The 9,644-nt window shown below is 47.5% G+C and overlaps 1 long non-coding RNA gene across 1 annotated transcript in view; it reads left to right on the top strand.

The window, feature by feature from the left end:
* The window catches only part of LOC121040507 (uncharacterized), a 7,870-nt gene extending 6,394 nt beyond the window's left edge, over positions 1 to 1,476 (top strand). The window contains exon 3 of the long non-coding RNA XR_005795339.1: positions 1,079 to 1,476. This is a non-coding gene — a long non-coding RNA (uncharacterized LOC121040507). The remainder of the gene's footprint in view (positions 1 to 1,078) is intronic.
* Positions 1,477 to 9,644: the final 8,168 nt, after the last annotated feature.

Below are 9,644 nucleotides of genomic sequence, written 5' to 3'. Positions count from 1 at the left end.
GAGGCTCCAGGCTCTGAGCCATCAGCCCAGAGCCCGACGCGGGGCTCGAACTCACAGACTGCGAGATCGTGACCTGGCTGAAGTCGGACGCTTAACCGACTGCGCCACCCAGGCGCCCCTCTCTAGCCCTTCTTGAGTCAGTGTCTCACAGAGCCGCTTCCTTCTTGTCTGGATATGTAGCAAGGAAGTTGCCAGAATTCGGGCAAACCCGTTTCCAGATATAAATACCAAAGTGCATTCCTTTGCCCAAGATAAGCCCTTTGGTTTATTTCTCTTTTGTGTTACTAACACCTTAATTATTATTATGGTTACAAACGCTATCTGTATAGCTGTTTTAAAAGGGCTGGATTAAGAAACTGGGTGCTTATCTTCCAAGTACCAAAGCCAGGGGCAATTCCACTCTCCCCTCCCCCCAATAATTTCAGTGAAACATTGAGGTCATTTTGATTTATTCTCGGAAAAATCTAAAAATGAACACTTACTCCTAGATCTTTCCGCCGAAGCCCATCTCAAGCACAAAAGGAGTTTTGTGGCTACCGAATAGAAATAAAACGGAGCTTGAGAAAAACTTCACACATTGTGGGGAGCCAGTTGGTACTTAAGGAAGATAAAAGGAGAGAAGCCCAAGAAATGATGGCACTTTAAGATCTCTTTATATATATAGGACTTCAAAAGACATTTTTCTTAAAGTGGAGAAAGTCTCTATTTAGAGGTTTTTAGGGCAGAGAAAAATTATGGGCAATTTTGGGAAAAGGAAACGGGTAAAAAGGCAAGATTGACAAGAAAAAACTGGCAGGAAAAAAAAATCGGCTTTTAAACCATTATTGGCCGTTCAAAACAGGCCAGCGAACCCATACAGTGCTGTTGAGGCGCATGGGTGAAATGTGGGTAAAATGTCAGAATAAAGTCAGTTGGGACCTCTCGCTGAGAACCAACTTCAGGACAAGTTAATAAACTCAGGCCATCTTGTCTAAAAGGGTTGAGAGAAGCACTCATGAGAGAGACGTGTCCAGAAGGCCTGGAGAAAGACAAGCCCCATGCAGCTTCCTCACCGACCTTCCTTTCTTTTGCTCTGTAGCATCTTTGATGTCGTTGCCGAACCCAGGTAAACGGAACATTGATTTCGTCGTACGTTCACTTACTCATTTGAGAAATGTTTACTGAGCAGCTACTACAGGCAAGGCACTGCCGAGTGATCTGTGTGACCCGGTGGGGGGCAGAAGGCACTAGATTGTAGGACTCCTGTCCCCACTCTGCACTCCTTACCTCTCCTAACCTGGACTATTCAGCAAATATTTAGGATACAGGTGTATTTTGTGCCAGGCACTGGGAAACTATAGAACCAGTCATTCCCCTTTGTAGTCGGGGGAGCAGTTAGACAGGGGGTGAGCCCTAAGGAAGCCCTATTAGGATCCCCAAGACAATGTGGCAGGAAAAGGCTAAAATATGGTAATAGCGTTAAAGTGAGGTCATGCACAGGGAGTCGCCGAAGTCTGCATCACAACAAAGGGTCTGGGGAGGCCGGAAGTGGGCACCATTGTCCTTTGGTTACGGGGTGGAGTGGGTATATTTTCTCTTTCAGATCAGGAACCACCGACACGCGCCCTCAACATCTTAGGATCAGTGTCCAAACTGACGTGCAGGCTGGGCTGCTTATACCCTGCTGGTCACATGGGAGATTCCTGCTCTGTAACCATCCCGAAGGCAGAGCCCAAGGGGGTTTCACTGAGACAAGGCACACATCACTAGTCTCACAGGTGACAATGAACAACACTGACAGGCTGGCAGTGACAAGCTTCCCTGAAACTTGCCTTGGCTCCGTGGTTACAAAGCAGCGCTATTAGAACATTATTATGTCTTGAACAGAGGTCAATGCTGTGCAGGCACATCTCTCACTTTAGCAACTCATCCAGGCCCACAGGAATTAACCCTGGAGCCCCTCGGATCCGTTCTCTATGCTGCATCCAGTGAGTTTTAAGAAAATATAATAAAACCTAGTCTGAAGAAAACAGAAAATAACAATGCTGGCGAGGATGTGGAGAAATTACAACCCTGGTGCACTGTTGGTGGGAACGCAAAATAGTGTGACCACTTGGGGAGACAGTCTGGGGGCTCTCAAAAAATTCTGAATAGATCCAGCCATTCCGTTTCTGCTGTTACCAGAAGACAGGAGGCCTGGATGTCGGCAAAGTCCACAAGTCCACACATACTGCTAGGACAGTGGCTGGTCCAAACTAGGTTTTCTATCATTTTAATTTTTCTTCTTTTTCTTCTTTCCCTGCCCTGGTTTCCTTCCCTTCTCCTGACTCCAACCTTTCACGTACATCTTTGCGAAATAAACCTTCCTCCGCCACCTGGTCCACAAAGACTAGTTACCACAATGTCTCCCATAACCTGAAGCCCTGTAGGAAAGTTCCATGTCAACCACGGCACCTTGAATCCTGAGGGCCGACTGTTTCTCCCTGACTCCAGGCCACACCCACCTCCCCTTTCAAACACATCACTAATATGAGCCCGGCTTGGATGGTAATGGCCGGCCGGCGTGTCAGGTGAATTTGCACCCTTCTTCAGCCCCACATACCTAGACCATCCTCTCCCTTCTTTGTAGGTCCAACTTTTCCCCTCGATATCAACAATAATGCCAAATTCGTGGTATTATTTTTTGTCTACCCTGTCTTCCCTTCCTCCTATCTCTGTCCCTACTCACCAGGACTTTACTCTCGCTGCAACTTTTTTTTTTTTTTTTAGGTTTCTTCCTCATTATTAATATTCTTTGCAATCATATGGTCCAAAATTCAAAAGGTATCAAAAGATACATGTAGCAAAAGTTACTCCCATCTGTCTCAAGTTTCCTAGTCCCTTAACAGAGGTGACTACTGTTACTAATTTGTAAATTCTTACAGAGATATTATCTGTATTCATGAGCATGTACATGTGTAGATTCTTCTCCTCTTTCCTTTACTTTTTTTTTCTTTTTTTAACGAAATAGTAGTATGCCATGCACACGGCTATGTGCCGTGCTCTGGCTTTATTGTATTTAAAGACTATTTTGGAGAACGTGCATATCAGTACATTAGAGCTTGCTCATTCTTGTTATGGGGTCTTAGCATTGCATTTTATGGATGTATCATAATTTACGTAACCAGTCCCCTCTTGCTGGATGCCATAACACTGAATGTCTGTGTACCTCCCCTAAACTCACATGTTAAATCCTCCTGCTCATGTGATGGTATCGGGAGGTGGTTAGGTCATGAGGGTGAAGCCCTTATGAATGGCTTCAGTGCCCTTATAAAAGAGGTCCCAGAGAGATGCCTCACCTCTCCCTCTATCCCTCTCCCCTGTTCTCTCTCTCTAAAAAATAAAATCAAATAAATACATAAAGAGAAAGAAACCTTAAAAAGGTGATAGCTGGAGTAAAGTCCTGGTGAGTGGGGACAGAGAGAGAAGAAAAGGACGACAGAAAAGCAACTGTTACATGAATTTGGTATTATTGTTGATATCCAGGAGGGAAAGTTGTTTATTTTATTTTTATTTTTTTTTTAAAGAGAGTGCAAGCTGGGGAGGGGCAGAGAGAGGGGGACAGAGGATCTGAAGCAGGCTCTTCACTGACAGGCTGACAGCAGCGAGCCCGACCACGGGCTTGAACCCACAAACCGTGAGATCTTGACCTGAGTCAGACGCTCTACGGACTGAGCCACCCAGGCCCCCGGGGAAAGTTGTTTATCTAACCTAAGTGTCTGGCAAAACGGACCTGGCTGAGTGCACCTCGTGTACTTAATGTACGTTTCAGGATACAGCCCTGAAATGGAAGATCACGTAGCCATCAAAAACTCAGTTTTCAGGGGTGCCTGGGTGGCTCAGTCTGTTGAGCGCTGACTTCGGCTCAGGTCACGATCTCACAGTTTTTGGATCTGAGCCCCGTGTCGGGCTCCGTGCTGACAGCTCAGAGCCTGGAGCCTGCTTCAGATTCTGTGTCTCCCTCTCTCTCTGCCCCTCCCCTGCTCCCACTCTGTCTCTCTCAAAAATAAACAAAAACATTAAAAAAATGAAAATAAATAGGGGCGCCTGGGTGGCTCAGATGGTTAAACGCCCAACTTCGGCTCAGGTCACGATCTCACAGTTTGTGAGTTCGAGCCCCACATTGAGCTCTGTGCTGACAGCTTAGAGCCTGGAGCCTGTTTCAGATTCTGTGTCTCCCTCTCTCTCTCTGCCCTCCCCCACTCATGCTCTGTCTCTGTCTCTCTCTCTCTCTCTCAATAATAAATAAACACTAAAAAAATTTTTTTTTAAACTGCAGTTTTCAAAACAATTGACAGCTTCAGTTTATCAGCTAGGATTGGTTGCTTGTAAGCAACAGAAACTGTCTTTGGCCTACTTAAGCAAAAGGGGACTTGTGGAAAGATATTGGGGGCTGAGGCCACCCAAAAGCAAAGTGAGGCTGGAGGCCCCGGTGGCAAGTGGGCAGGAAAAAGGTGGTTCCAGATTCATGGGCAGCAGGGACCTCTCCGCCCATTAATCTGGTAACAGGAACTGCTCCTGAGAGCACTGAAGTGGCAAAAGGAATGAGCCATGAGAATTCCCTCCCCACTTGCCTCATGCGTCCGTGGGGTGCCTCCAGCCTGCACCCAAAGACACCATATTGCTATTAGTACTTGTCTTTGGAAGGTGGATTATGGGTGTTTTATCTTCTTTCTACTTTTCCGCATTTTCTACTTTTTTTCTAATATGCCAAATCCCTATTTATTTTAAAAATACCTGTGTGAAAAGTTTAAGTGCACTGCTTCTGGGGGAAAGCACAACTTAGAACTGGCACTAGGTTAACACCACCGGGAGGCTCTTTGGAAAGAACCCTCCCTTCTTCTTCCTCAGATTCCTCGTCCTCAGGCAACCAAAGACTTCACCTTTTCCTCCACTGACTTGCCCCTTTCTCCCTAGCAAAGCCCGCTCTCAAAAAAAGGAGATGATGTCGGTTACCCTCCGGAAATGCAATAGGACTAATACTTACGATAACAAGAAAACCAGCTAGTAGTTACTGCCAAGGACTGAATTGTGTGTCCTCCCCACTCCCTGCAATTCATATGTTGAAACCCCAACCCCTCAAGTGACTGGATGGGGTCTTAATCTGACAGCATTGGTGGCCTTGTAAGAAAAGGAAGTGAGATCTCTCCCTTTCTCTCTCCCCTCCTCTCCCCATCTCCTTTCTTCTCCTCCTTTTCCCCTCCCCTGCCCTCCATCCCTCCTTTTCTCTCTCTCTCTCTCTCTCTCTCTCTCTCTTTCTCTCTCTCCTCACACACACCCAGAGAAATGGCCCTGAGTGGTCCTGTGCAAGCCAGGAGGACGGCTCTCACCAGAATCCAGCCCTACCTGCAGCCCGATCTCAGACTTCCAGCCTCCAGACCTGTGCGAAGGTAAATTTCTATTGTCTAAGTTCCCCATTGTATGCTTTTTATTTATGGCAGCCCAAGCAGACTGTATATGCTTCCTCTATTCTCAGTGTCTTACGTGTATTAACTTATGCAGTCTCATAAACACCCTAGGAAGTAAGCACTATTATTATCGTCCCGTTCTTCACAAACGAGGAAGATTGAAGCCCAGAGATACTACAGAACTCACCTCAAGTCAACACAGCCAATCCGTGCTGACACAGGCCTGGAGACCTGAAGCCATAAGGGCTGGCGTATCTGTGCCTACGTGCACTGAGCATACGCTTTCTGCATTTATGTGTTTTACCTTAATTTTTCCAAGCTTCTGTTTGCTCAAGTGGTGGCGTATGTGACTGGTGAGGTCTGGGTTTCCTTGAGCTTTACGCTGTGGGCTCCTCCACCATAAAGAAGGATTCCGTTTTCAGAAGGAAGGGGAAGGGGGTGCAGGGCAGTCAGATGTGTCCAGATGTCTGTTGCCCACACCAGTCTGGTTTCAGCAAGCGTCAAGGTGAACAGACTGCAACGGAGACGTGCCCTTTGTCTTGTCCGAATTTGTGTTAGAGGAGTCTCGGCCGTGTTTTTCATTTTCAAAACTTTTTAAATGTGTATTTACTTTTGAGGGAGAGAGAGCGAGTGGGGCAGGGGTGGAGAAGGTGGGGGAGAGAGAATCCGAAGCAGGCTCCGTGCCGACAGCAGCAACCCCGATGGGCTTGAACCCACAAACCGTGAGATCACGACCTGAGCCAAAGTCAGCTGCTCAACCAACGGAGCCACCTAGGCGCCTCTCATTTTCAATTCTTAAAAATTGTGGTAAAATACACGTAACAGACTTTGCTACTTTTACCATTTTTTAAAAATATTTATTTACTTTTGAGAGAGAGAGAGCGCACAGATGGGGGAGGGACAGAAAGAGGCACAGAATCCGAAGCAGGCTGCAGGCTCTGAGCTGTCAGCGCTTAGCCGGACACGGGGCTTGAACCCAGGAACTGTGAGATCATGACCTGAACCAAAGTCCGCCCAGTGCCCCAAACCATTTTTTTTAACGTTTATTTATTTTTGAGACAGAGAGAGACAGAGCATGAACGGGGGAGGGGCAGAGAGAGAGGGAGACACAGAACCGGAAGCAGGCTCCAGGCTCTGAGCCATCAGCCCAGAGCCGGACGCGGGGCTCGAACTCACGGACCGCGAGATCGTGACCTGAGCTGAAGTCGGCCGCTTAACCGACTGAGCCACCCAGGCGCCCCTCCCCAAACCTTTTTTAAGTGTGCATTTCAGTGGCGTTAAGCACGTTCAGATTGTTCTACAACCATCACTGGCATCCGTCCACAGAACTTTTCCTCTTCCCAAACTGAAATTCTGTGTCCACTGAACAGTACCTCCCCGTTTCTCCCTCCCTTCAGCCCTAGTCACCACCATTCTACTCCGTATCTCTATGAATCTGTCTACGTTAGATACTTCCTCTGGGTGGAATCATACTGGATTTGTCCTTCTACGACTGGCTGATTTCACTTGTCATAATGTCCTCAAGGTTCATCCGTGTTGTACCATGTGTCAGAATTTTCTTTCTTTTTTTAAAACATTTTTAAACATGTTTATTTCGTTTTGAGAGAGTGAGAGAGAGTTGGGATGGGCAGAGAGAGCGGATCCAAAGCAGGCTCTGCACTGACAGCAGAGAGCCGGATGTCGGCTGGACCTCACGAACCATGAGATCGTGACCTGAGCCAATGTCAGCCACGTAAACTGACTGAGCCGCCCAGACGCCCTGAATTTTCTTTCTTTTTAAGGCTGAGTAATATTCCGCTGCATGCGTGTACCCCGTGTTGTTTATCCAGCCCTCCAGGGATGGACGCGGGCTGGCTCCGCCTCTGGGCTCCTGTGAATGGTGTTGCTGTGAATGTGGGTGCCGTCCCAGCATTTCGTGAGTAATTCACTTGATTCCGGCACTTAGATGCTGGGCTCCCAGACCTGTAGCCATGTCGGGGGAAAAGCACACAGGCAGGACATAAGGGCTTAGGTCCTCTCTCTGCCACGTATGAGCCACATGCCATTGGGAAAAATCTCTTCACTTCTCTGCGCCTTGGGGTTTCTGGGGGGCTCGGATGAAATAATGCAAATGAAGTGGCTGGAAAGAGATAAAGAGGGAAGCACAAATAACAATTGTGTGGTTGCTTAGCTCGTTTTCTCAGCTCCCGGCTTACTCTGTGCAGGAAGATTCCTCAGGACAGTATTTTTCAGAGGGCACACAATAGCGTTTTTATGTAGCAGCTAGTCACAGGTGCATCCTTCCGTGGGACTTTCTAGAAGCTCCGAGCTGAAAGACCACTTTAATGAAATAAAAATCCAATCTGTTCCCCAAATGGTCGGCCTTTGGTTACCTTAATTCTCAGTATTCTTTCAGACTAATAGGATTTTGTTCCCCTCAGCACTTGATTGATTTGCAATATCATGGACACTGATTTGCCTGATACAGGAAAAGGCCTCGATTCCCCCCTTACAGCTGTGCCATGATTATAAACGCAAAGATTCTTTCTGGAAGGATCCACAAGAACCTAACAGTTGCCTCTAGGCAGGGAGGTTTGGGGCTTGAGGTAAGGTGGGAGAGAGCGTATTTTTTAGTGTAAATTCTTCTGTATTTTTTCAGGGGGAAATGTTATGTTGAGTTTTGCTGAAAAAATAAAAACATTATTCTTGAAGGAAGAAGAAATAGTAACCCTGTGTTCATTCGCCTCTGAGTCATTGGTTAAAAAAAAAAAGATTAAAATGGCAGAGGAAACAGTTCTTGAATCAGAAGACAAAGCCAGCCCAAAGAAAATTATAAACCAGATGAAGTTGCTTTAATTTTTTTTTTAACGTTTATTTATCTTTGAGACAGAGAGACACAGAGCATGAACGGGGGAGGATCAGAGAGAGAGGGAGACACAGAATCTGAAACAGGCTCCAGCTCTGAGCAGTCAGCACAGAACCTGACACGGGGCTCGAACTCACAGACCGCGAGATCATGACCTGAGCCGAAGTCAGACACTTAACCGACTGAGCCACCCAGGCGCCCCTGAAGTTGCTTTAGAGGCAACAGTGTGTAAGATCTGTCGACAAACAGGGCACCGGCGTGACCCAATCGGTTGGGTGTCCGACTTCCACTCGTGGGTTCGAGCCCCGCGTCGGGCTCTGTGCTGACAGCTCAGAGCCTGGAGCCTCCTTTGGATTCTGTGTCCCCCTCTCTCTCTGCCCCTCCCCGCTCATGCTCTGTCTCTGTTTCTCTCTCTCTCTTAAAAATAAATGAACGCCTGGGGCGCCTGGGTGGCTCAGTCGGTTGAGCGGCCGACTTCAGCTCAGGTCACGATCTCATGGTCCGTGCGTTCGAGCCCCACGTCGGGCTCTGGGCTGATGGCTCAGAGCCTGGAGCCTGCTTCTGATTCTGTGTCTCCCTCTCTCTCTGTCCCTCCCCCGTTCATGCTCTGTCTCTCTCTGTCTCAAAAATACATGAAAACGTTAAAAAAAATTTAAAAAAAAAGATGAACGCCAAAAAAAAAAAAAAAAAGAATCTGTCAACAAACAATGTGGGAGTTGCATAGAATTGGGAGCAAATTCTAGTTTTGCCACTTTTTTTTTTCTTTGGAGAGAAAGAGTGAGGTTGGAGCAGAGGTAGCGAGAGAGAGAGAGAGAGAGAGAGAGAGAGAGAGGGAGAGAGAATCCTAAGCAGGCGTCGTGCCCAGCGAGGAGCCAGTGCGGGGCTCCATCCCACCACCGTGAGACCATGACCTGCGCCGAAATCAAGAGTTGGATGCTCGACCCACTGGGCCACCCGGGCGCCCCTGCTTTTGCCACTTGGTAAGAACCTAACACCTTCACGTTTCAGTTTCCTCATCTGAAAAATGGGGATAATAATGCCCAGCCGTTACTCGGGGTGTTGTAAGGGCATTTGGTGTTTTTCTCAGGGGAACTTTGAAGCGCACAGCTCCCCAAGGAAGACTTGGCAAGAGCAAGGAGATTTCCCTTGCTCTGTGTCTGCTGTGTGCCACTTGTCACACTGAGTGTTTACCTGTCTTTTATTTCATCCTCCTAGTTATCATGCCATGTAGATACTCATTTTATAGAGAGGGTGGAAGCTCGGAGAAGTTCAGGAACTTGCTCAAAATCACACAACTGAGAGCGAGGGAAGCAGGGTTTGAATGGGGGTCTGGGGCCACCCAGCCGGGTTCTCCACCCTCCTCGCCTGGACTT

The sequence above is a fragment of the Herpailurus yagouaroundi genome, unplaced genomic scaffold (assembly GCF_014898765.1).
Source record: "Herpailurus yagouaroundi ecotype Mexico unplaced genomic scaffold, PumYag 182, whole genome shotgun sequence".
Taxonomy (NCBI): Eukaryota; Metazoa; Chordata; class Mammalia; order Carnivora; family Felidae; genus Herpailurus; species Herpailurus yagouaroundi.
Note: the sequence above shows the minus strand (reverse complement) of the source record. Positions and strands in the feature narration are given on the sequence as shown.